The 15,007-nt window shown below is 43.1% G+C and overlaps 1 protein-coding gene across 6 annotated transcripts in view; it reads left to right on the top strand.

Moving 5' to 3' along the window:
• LOC139378448 (ankyrin repeat and sterile alpha motif domain-containing protein 1B-like) overlaps positions 1-15,007 on the top strand; it is a 308,202-nt gene that overhangs the window by 224,449 nt on the left and 68,746 nt on the right. The window lies entirely within an intron of this gene.

The raw sequence follows: 15,007 nt of genomic DNA, 5'->3' as shown, positions 1-15,007 counted from the left end.
TTCATCTTCACTGTCAAACTGCATTGTCACGGAGCTGGAACCAGCAGTAGAGGATGAAGTGGCCTTAAAGCTGTACGCTGCTGTGGTGCCAAACTGCTGCAGAACTTCACCTGGTAGTTTATGCTGGTAACAGGTATCACCAGCCAGCTTCAGTCCACGCCACACCAGGAGTATGGAGTTGAGAATGTGCAGTGACATTCTATTTCTTAACTTTGACTTGACCACACTCATTTGGCTGAACAGCCGTTCAACCTCCGCATTTGAGTGTGGCAAGGAGAGGGCAGCGAGTGCAGCTTTGCACAGTTCTTCAAATGGATTTGACCCGGAAGAGTCCGTGTCGTTTTTGACTTCACTCCAATACTCAACTGTATTTTCAGTTGAGTCCCACCTAAACAGATGGATGTTTCTCCATTGGGAAACAATGTTATCAATTGTTTGGGGCTGGTATCCCAGTAGCTCAGCTACTTTAATCATTTCAGTGGTGCCTTTATTGTGCTTTAGCGTTTCCTTAACACTGAACAAGGCCATGTGTCGCAAGGCGTCTAGGTTGTCTGGGAGCCTTGCTTGCAGCTCCTTGATTAAAGCAACAATGTAGTTGATGCACTGTTTCCGAATGACCTTTTCGTCCTCTGGTGCAAGACTGAGTTGGTACACCGTGCTCTCTAAAAGGTACCCAAGGTATGGTAATGGACTGAGATGTCCATCAATGGCATCCTTCAGGACATCCATTTTTGCCATAGGGTTGACAATGCACATTCTTCCTTTAAACTCTTGTGCACCCCGTTGAGCACCCCAGTCATCACGGACACATTATCAGTGCCGATACCCTGCAGATTCTCTTTTTTAAGATTACACTTCTCAAGAAACTCAACTACCGCCTTTACTATTGATCTGGCATCGCCCCCCTCCAATTCAACCAGCCCGAGCAATGTGGACACAACGTTTCTTTTTTTTAGCACTGAAATACTGAATCCCCACACCGAGGTATTTCGAGACACTGACATCAGTGGACTCATCCAAAAGGAGACTGAACTTCTCATCCCCCACATCTGATGTTACCCTTTTGAGAAAATAAGGAGCCAGTACTCCCCTAATCATTTCTGTGCGGTCCATTTGGAAGTTTGTTGCTGCCACGGATTCTGAAAAGGTAGCTTTTACAAGCCTTACCTAAATGGTCGCATGCTAGCAGGGAACAATGCTCCGCAGTGGCCGTTGCCATAGTAGCTTCTGCTCTTTTGCAGTTCTCCACTTTCTTAACCAACTGTGGTAATGTAGACTGCGTTGTGGGGTTGTACGGTTTTGATCTATTTATATGCTTTGCTGTAGCACAATGTTTTTTGATGTCATACATTTTTGCAAGCAGATCTGATCTGCAGTACGCACAGTATGCCTGTCAATCATCCCCAATTACTGGCTTCAGCCAACCTTTAAATTCAGGTACAGACTCCCACTCTTTTCTGTACTTCTGGCTGTACAATTTTGATTGAGACATGTTGATTGATGTTGTAAGTTCTGTTCAAGATCAAATCATTTGTGACCAACTATCTTCACTTCCCTAGTCAGCCAACAATGATTTGCAATTAGCTGAAATTGCTGCTGGCCTGCTGCTGCCTGTGCATGAGCTGAGCGCCTGCTGCTGACGTCACTCACAATGCACTTTTGCAGCCAGGCACGTGTGTTGTGACTGAGTGTGTGACAGAGAAAATCGGTTGTGCGTCATTTAGAGGGAAAATGCATTTTAGCGTTTGAGTCACTTTTCAGAAGTTGCTAAAAAAGTAGCGAAATGTGTTGCTAGGTGCTGTTTGAAAAAAAAGTTGCTAGGGTACTCTGAAAAGTTGCTAAATCTAGTAACACAATTTCTAAATTGGCATCACTGATGAGACTACCTAAATCATCTACACTGGAACAGCCATCTCAGTAACGGTTGCAATAAATCCAACTATTAACAGATTGGATTAGTTTAGAAACAGTTGTTATTTATTTTTGTGTAAAATAAGATTAATCAACCGATCAATGTACATGCAAAAACACAGGTATTTTAACAAACACTTCTGATAATCAACCTGTAGTGGAGCATGCTGGGAAATATGATAATGATGGGCGTGGTTTTAAGCAAACATGTGTTTGTAATTTTAGTCAATAAATCTTGAGCAATCTAAAATCTAGTGTTGAGCAAACTAGAAATCGTATTGCAGCTGGTTGCCTTGATATTTATGGGTTGAATCCACTTCAATGCTATTTTGAAGTCCACTCAACTCACAGAATAATGCTGATTAAGCAATTGGTTAAATGGCTTTTTTACAGTGTGGTATATACAGTAGTATTGGTTTGGCTGTTGTAACATATGGTCGATTTATTTTATGCAGAGAGAAAGAAACTGCCTATATGTGTCTGAATACTTTTCCACATTTTGTTATGTTACAGCCTTATACTAAAATTGATTTAATTTGTTTTTCTCTCATCAATCTATACACAATGACAAAGCAAAAACAGTTTTTTTATACATTTTTGCAAATGTATTACAGATAAAAAACTGAACTATCACATTTACATTAGTATTCAGATTCTTTACTCAGTACTTTGTTGAAGCACCTTTGAAGTCGATTACAGCCTTGAGTCATCTTGGGTATGACGCTACAAGCTTGGCACACATGTATTTGGGGAGATTCTCCCATTCTTCTCTGAAGATTTTCTCAAGCTCGGTCAGGTTGGATGGTGTAGCTGCTGAGTTGGACACAGTTCAATGTCAGACAGATGTTGCAGGAGCTTTGCGTGATGTACTCGATCAGAAAAACAGCACTTCCTTGTTGGATTTTCCTCAGGTTTTCGCCTGCAATATCAGTTCTGTTATACTCACAGACAATATTTTGAATTATATGCATATTTTAGATTCTGGGCCTGAGAAATAGGCATTTTCAAATGGGTACGTGTTTTAGCCAAAAATGAAAATACTGCCCCCTACACTCAAGAAGTTAACAACATTCTCACACTGGTGTTCCTCTTCTCCAGGTGGGCGAGGGCAGTGGGGCGTGCAATAAGATTTTGTCATCTGGTGTCTGTCATGATGTTTTTGATGTGAGCCATGACCAGCCTTTCAAAACATTACATGCCTACAGATGTGATTGCTAAGGGGCAATAGTCATTTAAACAGGTTTCCTTGGCGTTCTTGGGCACAGGTACTATGGTGGTCTGCTTGAAACGTAGGTATTACAGACATGGTCAGGGAAAGGTTGAAAAATGTCAGTGAAGACACTTGCCAGCTGCTCTGAGTATGTAGGCCATCTGGCCACTCGGCCTTGTGAATGTTAACCTGTTTAAAGGTCGAACTCACATGGAGAGCGAGATCACACTGTCCTCTGGAACAGCTGGTGCTCTCATGTATGGTTCATTGTTTCTTGCCCCAACGCTTAGCATTGAAGGCATTTAGCTCGTCTAGTAGGCTTGCGTCACCGGGCAGCTCGTGGCTTGGTTTCCCTTTGTAATCCGTGATAGTTTGCAAGCCCTGCCACGTCCAATGAGCATCAGAGCCGGCGTAGTAGGTTTCGATCTTAGTCCTGTATTGATGCGTTGCCTGTTTGATGGCTCATCGGCGGCAGTAGCGAGATTAATTATAAGCGTCTGGATCAGTGTCCCGCTCCTTGAAAGCAGCAGCTCTAGCCTTTAGCTCAGTGCGGATGTTGCCCGTAATCCATGTCTTCTGGTTGGGATATGTACGTATGGTCACTGTGGAGCCGACGTCGTCGAGGCACTTGTTAATGAAGCTGGTGACTGATGTGGTAAACTCCTCAATGTTATCGGATAAATCCCTGAACATATTCCAGTCTCTGCTAGCGAAACAGTCCTGTAGCTTAGAATCTGCTTCATCGGACCACTTCTGTATTAAGCGTGTCACTCAGTTTTTGCTTGTAAGCAGGAATTGGGAGGACAGAGTTATGGTCAGATTTGCCAAAGGCCGGGCAAGTGAGAGCCTTGTATGCCTTTCTGTGTGTGGAGTACAGGTGACATGCTGGTAAAAAAAAATCTAATCAAATCAAATGTATTTGTCACATACACATGGTTAGCAGATGTTAATGCGAGCGTAGCGAAATGCTTGTGCTTCTAGTTCCGACAATGCAGTAATAACCAACGAGTAATCTAACCTAACAATTCCAAAACTACTACCTTATACACACAAGTGTAAAGGGATAAAGAATATGTACATAAAGATATATGAATGAGTGATGGTACAGAACGGCATAGGCAAGATGCAGTAGAACAGGGGTGTCAAAGTCAAATGGACGGAGGGCCAAATAAAAAAATCAGCTACAAGACGAGGGCCGGACTGTTCGAATGTTCATTGAAAAATTTTTAAATGACGCATATAGTCTAGTGAACCTAATTGAACCTACTGAAAACCTAACAAATATATTACAATATGATCAGATAAATAAAGCAATATTTTCTTATGGCTCTGTCAGTAATCTTTAATTTTCAACAGACACAAAAGACAAATTTCCTTTATATAAATATCCCCATAACATGAACATTAAATGAAAGAAACCGGTATTCAAGGCACCATCAGTAGACTATATTTTCTATTTTAGCAAAAGTGGGCTAAATTTACTTCAAAGAAAAAACAATAATAGCAATTTTCTATCATCCACTCAACTGAAATATTTTTAAAATATAATTGGATTGAAATACAAAAAAATAAAGTGCAAAAATCTATTAATCAAAAACAACACTTTGTTTAAGGAGAAGTAACATGCAGTGAAAACAAATATTAAATTTTAACTTTTAAACTTGAACTGAGTAAAAACTCTAAATATGTGATTGCACAGTAATGTTCACTTGTTTGAGGTTGAGGGTGATACTTGGTGGTGTCCCATCTTTTCCACAAGTTCATCAATGTTCGGGGTAAGGCTCTGAGCTGAAGAAATCCTCAGAATTGAGTGGAGGTGTTCAGCAGTAAGTCGACTTCTGTGTGATGTTTTGTTCAGGTTCATCAAAGAAAACAGTTGTTCACACAGGTATGTGCTGCCAAACATAGACAACGTTTGAGCAGCCTGGATGCGCAGCTGGGGCATTGTGCCGGGGAGGAAACGGGCGAACTCCGCAGCACCCACTGCCGCATATTTTGCCCTCAGTGCATCATTGCATTGGAGGTCAATCAACTCCATTTGGAGGTTTGGTGGTGAGCTTTCCACGTCAACAGCAAATGGGTTACCGAGCAGTTCCAACCTGCTTTTTTGTGCTTCAAAGTCAGCAAATCGGCGTCGAAAGTCAGCGGCAAGCATACCTATTTTATCAGCCAACTGTGTGCTCGGGAACGCACTGGTAGAGAGCTTCTCTTTCATGGTCTGGCAGCTGGGAAAGTGGCTCAAATTTTCTTTCCGCATCTGCGTCTCCCACAGAGTCAGTTTGGTTTTAAATGCCTTCACTGTACTGTACATATCAGAGATGACACGATCCCGACCCTGCAGCTGCAAGTTTATTGCATTCAGATGACTCGTAATGTCACACAGAAAAGCCATTTCACACAGAAACATTTCGTCTCGGAGTTGTGTTGTGTCTTTCCCTTTGCTGTCCAAGAACAGACAAATCTCCTCACGAAGCTCGAAACATCTTTGAAGCACCTTTCCCTGGCTTAGCCATCGCACCTCTGTGTGATAAGGCAAATCACCATGCTCCGTTTCTAACTCCGTCAGAAATGCCTTGAACTGGCGGTGATTCAAACCTTTGGCTCTGATAAAGTTAACTGTGCGCGTGATGATGCTCATTACATGCTCCATTTTCAAGGCTTTACCGCACAACGCTTCCTGGTGTATGATACAATGATAAGCTGTCAGCTCACCTGTCGCGTTTTCCTCTTGCATCTTTTCCCGTATCTTCGCCACCAGTCCGCTCCTGTGTCCACACATCGCAGGTGCTCCGTCGGTTGTCAAACCCACGAGTTTTTCCCAAGGCAGCTCCATCTCATTTACACATCTTGACACCTCTTCATACAAATCATGCCCCGTAGTTGTGCCATGCATAGGACGTAAAGCCAAAAACTCCTCTGTCACGCTTAGGTTGGAGTCCACTCCGCGGATGAAAATTGACAACTGGGCAATGTCAGAAATGTCGGTGCTCTCATCCACAGCCAAGGAATATGCAATAAAATCTTTTCCCTTTTTCACAAGCTGCTCTTTTAGATTGATGGACAACTGGTCTACTCTCTCGGCAATGGTGTTTCTGCTCAGACTCACATTTAAAAAGAGTTGCCTTTTTTCTGGGCAAACTTCGTCACAAACTTTAATCATGCAGTTTTTGATGAAATCCCCCTCCGTAAATGGCCGGGCTGATTTAGCGATCTCTTCTGCCAAAATAAAACTGGCCTTGACAGCAGCCTGGCCTTGTGATTTGGCTTTTTTGAACAGAGCCTGTCGAGATTTGAGGCCTCGTTTTAATTCCTCTGCCTTTTGTAGCCTTTGTTCCATGTCCATATTCTTGTTTTTGTCCGCGTGTTTCGTTTCATAATGTCGTCTCAGATTATACTCTTTCAGTACCGCCACACTTTCTCCACACAGAAGACACACAGGTTTTCCAGCTACCTTCGTGAACATATACTCCGACTCCCACCTTGTTTGAAACCCCCGGTTCTCAGTATCCACCTTCCGTTTTGCCATTTTTGATGGGTATCTGAAAGTTAATTTTACTGTGATGCTGACGACTGCTGTGCCAATAAATATTGAAATGAAGCAGCCTACTGCTCGGTGCGTCACCTTTGCATTGTGGGAAATGTAGTATTGGTGCGTGTAAAAGATCTGCGGGCTGCCGGCTTGCTGCGGGCCGGTTCTAATAATAAATCAAGATCATCCCAGGGGCCGTAAAAAACCTTCTTGCGGGCCGGATGTGGCCCGCGGGCCTTGACTCTGACATATGTGCAGTAGAAGGTATCGAGTACAGTATATACATATTAGATGAGTAATGTAGGGTATGTAAACATTATATTAAGTAGCATAGTTTAAAGTGGCTAGTGATATATTTTACATCAATTTCCATCAATTCCCATTATTAAAGTGGCTGGAGTTGAGTCAGTGTGTTGGCAGCAGCCACTCAATGTTAGTGGTGGCTGTTTAACAGTCTGATGCCCTTGAGATAGAAGCTGTTTTTCAGTCTCTCTGTCCCAGCTTTGATGCACCTGTACTGACCTCGCCTTCTGGATGATAGCGGGGTGAACAGGTAGTGGCTCAGGTGGTTGTTGACCTTGATGATCTTTATGGCCTTCCTGTGACATCGGGTGGTGTAGGTGTCCTGGAGGGCAGGTTGTGCAGACCTCACTACCCTCTGGAGAGCCTTACGGTTGTGGGCGGAGCAGTTGCCATACCAGGCGGTGATACAGCCCGACAGGATGCTCTCGATTGTGCATCTGTCGAAGTTTGTGAGTGCTTTTGGTGACAAGCCAAATTTCTTCAGCCTCCTGAGGTTGAAGAGGCGCTGCTGCGCCTTCTTCACAACGCTGTCTGTGTGGGTGGACCAATTCAGTTTGTCTGTGATGTGTACGCTGAGTAACTTAAATCTTGCTACCCTCTCCACTACTGTCCCATCGATGTGGATAGGGGGGTGTTCCCTCTGCTGTTTCCTTTCAGTGTCCCTGCGTTCAGATAACCGGCCACAAGTTGTGCCACCTCTGGAAAGCATTTTCTTGTTTGCTTATGACCGTTGAGTGCGGTCTTTGTGCCAGCATCAGTTTGTAGTGGTAAATAGACAACTACGAAAAATAGAGATGAGAACCTAGTATGGTCTACAGTTTGAGGTATTCTCACTCAGGCAAGCAAAAACTTGAGACTTCCTTAACATTTTGAGATTGTGCACCAGCTCCTGTTGAGAGACCCACCCCTCCCCCTAGCCTTACCTAAGCCGTCCTGGCTAGATGATGCATGTTCGTCGACGTAATCTTGTCAGGAGGCAGCCTGGCCTGCGTCTTTTTAGCGGGGTCCTAGGGATTAGGGCCTAGTCCGGAGTAAGCAGAATGTTTAGAGCTGCCGACTTGTAGAAATCTTCATCCAAATCGAGGTTAGTGATCGCCGTTCTGATGCCCAGAAGCCATTTTTGGTCATAGGAAATGAAGGGGGAGACATTATGTACAGAAGAAGTTTAGATCAACATAAAATAGCCGAAATAGTCGGGAGCCCGTAAAAGGCCGCTTTCCACTGCAGTGCGTATAAATACAAAGTGTCACTTGATGTCAATTCAAATGAAGGGAAATAACAATGTGAGCAAAATATTTAATCATATCACTTCAGTAAATGGTTTGTAAAGGCTTGATGACCATAGATTTGAGAATGTGAAGCCTCCATTTCAGAAAATCCTCCTTTATCTCAAATGTCTCATTGGTGTTACCGTCATTGGTGTTACTATTCCTACTGGTGGCACAATGTTATCATAATGGTATCAATTGTTTAAAGTCATTAAGCTACCGTGTTAGTTGATTTCGAATGGGAAGATGTACCCAAACACATACAAATAAAAAAATAGAGAAAAATAAGTTCCTGTTTTCCAAAACTCCTTGCCCAAATGCCACCGTATTTTAAGAATGACCCACCATACCATCACCCACACATACCACCCTATCCTTGTCATTCCCTTCCCATTAGTATTATACTAGTCCAGTCTGGGGAATTCTCTCATCCTCGCCTTGCCTGGCCCTTTTTTCTTTATTTTATAAATCTGTGATCTCTTCTCCTGCTCTGAAATGCCTTTAGATATAATTAATATTGAATAAAGCCGCGCCAAAGCTTCTGCCCGGTCTCTTTCAAGTACCGGGGGTTACTTCAAATTTCACTATTGTAAGTTTCTATTTCTCTGACGCTGGAACATTCCGCCACACTAACTCGCTAGGAAGTATTTTCATGTTCTGTTTCTCTTTGAGGTTTCAGCCCGCCGAGTGGCGAGGGAAACGGTTTGAGCTTCTTCCTTCAACTAGGAAACCTCGATGTGGGACACATCGTTTCATATTCATGAGATGTTGGACGACGGGGAGATAAATCATTGATTTGGTTTCCATTAGTCTGAGAAAGAAAACGCTGGAAATTGATGGTGGCCATTTAAAAATAACAACATTTTTTAGCACCACTCTATTCAGGAGATGAAATTGACAGCAAACTGAAATGGGAACAACAGGAAACTGAAATGGGAACAACAGCAAACTGAAATGGGAACAACAGCAAACTGAAATGGGAACAACAGCAAACTGAAATGGGAACAACAGCAAACTGAAATGGGAACAACAGCTATGCTGTGGAGAGGCTGCTTTTTCCATTACAGTTGCATGTCAACTTCATGTGCTGGAATTGACTAGAGCCTAAATGAATTTGACCCTAACTCTGCTCACTACCACTGCAGTAAAGCCTACTGGGATCAACAGGCAAACAGAGACATGTATACACACACACACACACACACTCCCTACTTTACTCAAGCTTTGTTGTTACCTTGAGAACTCAGGTTTTCTCTGTCCACAATAGAGGGCCTATGAGGGGGCGTGGTCTGTCACCTTAACTAGCCAGTAAAGGACAGCTGTTGGTCTGATTGATGCACGGATAGGGCGAGGTGCCTGTCGTCATGGAGATGGGTGAAGATGACTTCTGTATTTACATTAAGGGGTCATTATGAAGGGGCTTAAATGGAGACAGATCTCACTCCCGGTACAGACCCACCACTAGATAATGGAGGTGTGTGTGGGTGTGAATGTGTAGGTGGGTACGTGTGTGTGTGGGTGTGGGTGTGGGTGCGTATGCAATAGTTAGTATGTAGTAAATAAATTAGCCCATTCTCCTTGTGGAGTCCTCTGTATTAAGCCTTTTGCCCCATGCTACCTCTAACCACCAACTCTGTTTATCAGAGGATAGAGAGTGCATGCAGAACTCTGCAAAAATATCCTCCTTATACAACGTAAAACACCAATAATGCATGCAGAGCAGAATTAGGCCGATACAAGCTAATGATCAAAATCCAGTAAAGAGCCATTCAATTCTACAACCACCTAAAAGGAAGCGATTCCCAAACTTTCCATTTCAAAGCCATCACCTATAGAGAGATTAACCTAGAGAGCCCCAGGACAGCAACACAATTAGACCCAACCAAACCAATGAGAAAACAAAACGAGAATTACAAAAACAGAGCAAATTAGAATACTATTTGGCCCTAAACAGAGCGTAACAGTGGCAGAATACCTGACAACTGACTGAAACAAAATTAAGGAAAGCTTTGACTATGTAGAGACTCTGTGAGCATAGCCTTGCTATTGAGAAAGGCCACCATAGGCAGGCCTGGCTCTCAAGAGAAGACAAATGATGTGGAAACTAAGCTGCACTTCCTAACCTGCCAAATGTATGACCATATTAGAGACACATACAGTGCATTCGTAAAGTATTCAGAGCCCTTGACTTTTTCCACATTTGTTTTGTTACAGCCTTGTTCTAAAATGGATTCAATAAATAAAAATCTTCATCAATCTACACACAATACCCCATAATGATAGTGAAAACAGGTTTTTAGAATTATTTTGCAAATGTATTAAACATTTAAAACAAAAATAAACTCCCCTTTTCAGGACCCTGTCTTTCAAAGATAATTCGTAAAAATCCAAATAACTTTACAGATCTTCATTGTAAAGGGTTTAAACACTGTTTCCCATGCTTGTTCAATGAAATATAAACAATTAATGAACATGCACCTGTGGAAGGGTCATTAAGACACTAACATCTTACAGACGGTAGGCAATTAAGGTCACAGTTATGAAAACTTAGGACACTAACGAGGCCTTTCAACTGACTCTGAAAAACACCAAAAGAAAGATGCCCACGGTTCCTGCTCATCTGCATGAGCGTGCCTTAGGCCTCCTTTATAGGCATGTAGAAAGGAGGCATGAGGACTGCAGATGTGGCCAGGGCAATACATTGCAATGTCTGTACTGTGAGACGCCTAAGACAGTGCTACAGGGAGACAGGACAGACAGCTGATCGTCCTCGCAGTGGCAGACCACGTGGAACCACATCTGCACAGGATCGGTACATCCGAACATCACACCTGCGGGACAGGTACAGGATGGCAACAGCAACTGCCCGAGTTACACCAGGAACGCACAATCCATCCATCAGTGCTCAGACTTTCCGCAATAGGCTGAGAGAGGCTAGACTGAGAGCTTGTAGGCCTGTTGTAAAGCAGACAACCGGCAACAACGTCGCCTATGGGCACAAACCCACCGTTACTGGACCAGACAGGACTGGCAAAAGTGCTCTTCACTGACGAGTCACGGTTTTGTCTCACCAGGGTTGATGGTCGGGTTTGCGTTTATCGTCATAGGAATGAGCGTTACACTGAGGCCTGTACTCTGGAGCGGGATTGATTTGGAGGGGGAGGGTCCGTCATGGTCTGGGGTGGTGTGTCACAGCATCATCGGACTGAGCTTGTTGTCATTGCAGGCAATCTCAACGCTGTGCGTTACAGGGAAGACATCCTCCTCCCTCATGTGGTACCCTTCCTGCAGGCTCATCCTGACATGACCCTCCAGCATGACAATGCCACCAGCCATACTGTTTGTTCTGTGAGTGATTTCCTGCAAGACAGGAATGTCAGCTTTCTGCCATGGCCAGCGAAGAGCCCGGATCTCAATCCCATTGAGCAGGTCTGGAACCTGTTGGATCAGAGGGTGAGGACTAGGGCCATTTCCCCCAGAAATGTCTGGGAACTTGCAGGTGCCTTGGTGGAAGAGTGGGGTAATATCTCACAGCAAGAACTGTCAAATCTGGTGCAGTCCATGAGTAGGACATGCACTGCAGTAATTAATGCAGCTGGTGGCCACATCAGATACTGACTGTTATTTTTGATTTTGACCCCCCTCCCCCCCCCCTTTGTTCAGGGACACATTATTCCATTTTTGTTAGTCACGTCTGTGGAACTTGTTCAGTTTATGTCTCAGTTGTTATGTTCATACAAATATTTACACATTTGAAGTTTGCTGAAAATAAACGCAGTTGACAGTGAGAGGACGTTTCTTTTTTTGCTGAGTTTACCTTATTTACATATTCAGTATTCAGTATTCAGACCCTTTCCTATGAGACCCGAAATTGAACTTAGGTACATCCTGTTTCCATTGATCATTCTTGTGATGTTTCTACAACTTGATTGGAGTCCACCTGTGGTAAATTCAATTGATTGGACATGATTTGGAAAGGCACACACCTGTCTATATAAGGTCCCAAAGTTGACAGTGCATGTCAGAGCAAAAACCAAGCCATGAGGTCGAAGGAATTGTCCATTGAGCTCCGAGACAGGATTGTGTCAAGGCACAGGTTTGGGGAAGGGTACCAAAACATTTCTGCAGCATTGAAGTTCCTCAAGAACACAGTGGCCTCCATCATTCTTAAATGGAAGAAGTTTGGAACCACCAAGACTCTTCCTAGAGCTGGCTGCCAAACTGAGCAATCGGGAGAGAAGGACCTTGGTCAGGAAGGTGACCAAGAACCCAATGGTCACTCTGACAGAGGTCCAGAGTTCCTCTGTGGAGATGCCCAACCTTCCAGAAGGACAACCATCTCTGCAGGACTCCACCAATCAGGCCTTAATGGTAGAGTGACCAGATGGAAGCCACTCCTCAGTAAAAGGCACGTGACAGCCCGCTTGGAGTTTACCAAAGGCACTTCAAGGACTCTCAGACCATGAGAAACAAGATTCTCTGGTCTGATGAAACCAAGATTGAACTCTTTGGCCAGAATGCCAAGCGTCATGTTTGGAGGAAACCTGGCACCATCCTTACGGTGAAGCCTGGTGGTGGCAGCATCATGCTATGGGGATGTTTTTCAGCAGCAGGGACTGAGAGACGCAGGAGTGGCTTTGAGAACAAGTCTCAGAATGTCCTTGAGTGGCCCAGCCAGAGCCTGGACTTGAACCCTATCGAACATCTCTGGAGAGACTTGAAAATAGCTGTGCAGCGACGCTCCCCATCCAACCTGATAGAGCTTGAGAGGATCTGCAGAGAAGAATGGGAGAAAATCCCCAAATACAGGTGTGCCAAGCTTCTAGTGTCATACCCAAGAAGACTCGAGGCTGTAATCGTGCTTCAAGAAAGTACTGAGTAAAGGGTCTGAATCCTTATGTAAATGTGATATTTCCATTTTTACTTTTTCATAAATTTGCAAAAATATCTAAACCTGTTTTCACTTTGTCATTATGGAGGATTGTGTGTAGATTGATGATGGGGAAAAAACAATTCAATCAATTTTAGAACACAGCTGTAACGTAACAAAATGTGGATAAATTGAAGGGGTCTGAATACTTTCTGAATGCACTCTATTTCCCTCAGATTACACAGACCCACAAGGAATTTGAAAACAAATACAATTTTGATAAACTCCCATATATATTTGGTGAAATAGCAGTGTGACATCACAGCAGCAAGATTTATGACCTGTTGCCACAAGAAAAGGGCAACCAGTGAAGAACAAACACCATTGTAAATATAACCAATATTTGTTTATTTATTTTCCCTTTTGTACTTTAACTATTTGCACATCGTTACAACACTGTATATAGACATAATGTGACATTTGAAATGTCTCTATTCCTCTGAAACTTTTGCGAGTGTAATGTTTACTGTCCATTTTTATTATTTATTTATCTTTTGTTTATTATCTATTTAACTTGCTTTGGCAATGTTAACATATGTTTCCCATGGAGAGCGGGAGAGCGAGCGTGCTAAAGTGAGTCAAACGGAGAACGAGAGACCGATGGAGACAGACTGAGTGATTTGTACTAGCTAGTCATTGAGCTCCTGTTGGTCTTGATAATGGATGTCAGTACCATTACAGAATAGAAATGTCTTCCCTCTATCACTTTGACTGTGGCATGTAATGGGCTGCATGAATTTTAATTTCTACTTTTTAAGGGAAGCTTGACCCGAAGCATTGTGTGAAAGCACTACTATGGTCTTGATAATAGACCTATCAACAGCTCAATTGAATTGACACATTGAAGTGGACAAGATTTTTGCTGTTAATGAAAAGCACTTAGGTAAAGTGTGTCATTATTTGTTATATTCAATTAACACACAGAGATATTGCAATATTTCATGGTATGTGAAACAAGAACATCAAAATAATCTGGGACAATGAGCAGCAGTGTGTGGTGTTAAACAGGTATCACAGCATTGCATTGTGCAGTTTAGCGAGGTTATAGAAATGGAATGTTATAGAAAATGAATATAGAACAAACATCTTTAAAGACTTTCTCTTCCAGAAGTTATGTTTATTCTATACATGGCATTACTATACCCTTAGCCTATAACCGCTTCCTTTCCTCTTCTCCTTTCCTTGTCTCATTTCCTAGATAGGACCAGATAGGTTTTCAACATATTGCTGTAATTTGTCAAGCCCTTTACAATCAATGGTCGTGAAGGGAAGGATATGAGAAAAGAAAGCCATTTATAACCATTGAGATGCAGCCAATGATGGTGTAGGTCATGGTAGAAGTTGAACCTATCCCGATCCTAACCTTTACTGTCATGAAGTGAAAATAATATCATCCCTGGTTAGGGGTTGTTACGGGAAACCTCTACCTACCCCGCTAATGTCATCATTAGCTCAGGGGTCAAAGTTGAATATGTCAGGTAACCCCAGAGCAGAGATGAAGTGATTACATAGGGTGTGTGTACACAGGCAGCCCAATTCAGACTTTCTTACACTAATTGGTCTTTTGAACAATCGGATGAGCTCTGAAATGGACTTTGATTGGTCAAAAGACCAATTAGTGACAAAAATATCAGAATTTGGCTGCGTGTCTAAACGCAGCCATAGTGTGTGTGTGTGAGAGAGAGGGAGGGAAAGAGAGGGAGAGAGATTCTATGAATAGAAAAGAAGGGCAGAAGGTAAAATACAAACACCCCCAGCCTCTCTATCTCCCCCTGTCAGAGACCAGCGGCGAGCGATTAGTCATGTCTTTGAAGCCCCAGCCATCCTTCTCTGCCCCGGCTCTGGGTGCCATTACT

This window comes from Oncorhynchus clarkii, chromosome 21 (assembly GCF_045791955.1).
Source record: "Oncorhynchus clarkii lewisi isolate Uvic-CL-2024 chromosome 21, UVic_Ocla_1.0, whole genome shotgun sequence".
In the NCBI taxonomy this organism is placed as follows: domain Eukaryota; kingdom Metazoa; phylum Chordata; class Actinopteri; order Salmoniformes; family Salmonidae; genus Oncorhynchus; species Oncorhynchus clarkii.
The sequence above is the reverse complement of the archived record's forward strand: the minus strand, read 5'-3'. Positions and strand labels throughout refer to the sequence as shown.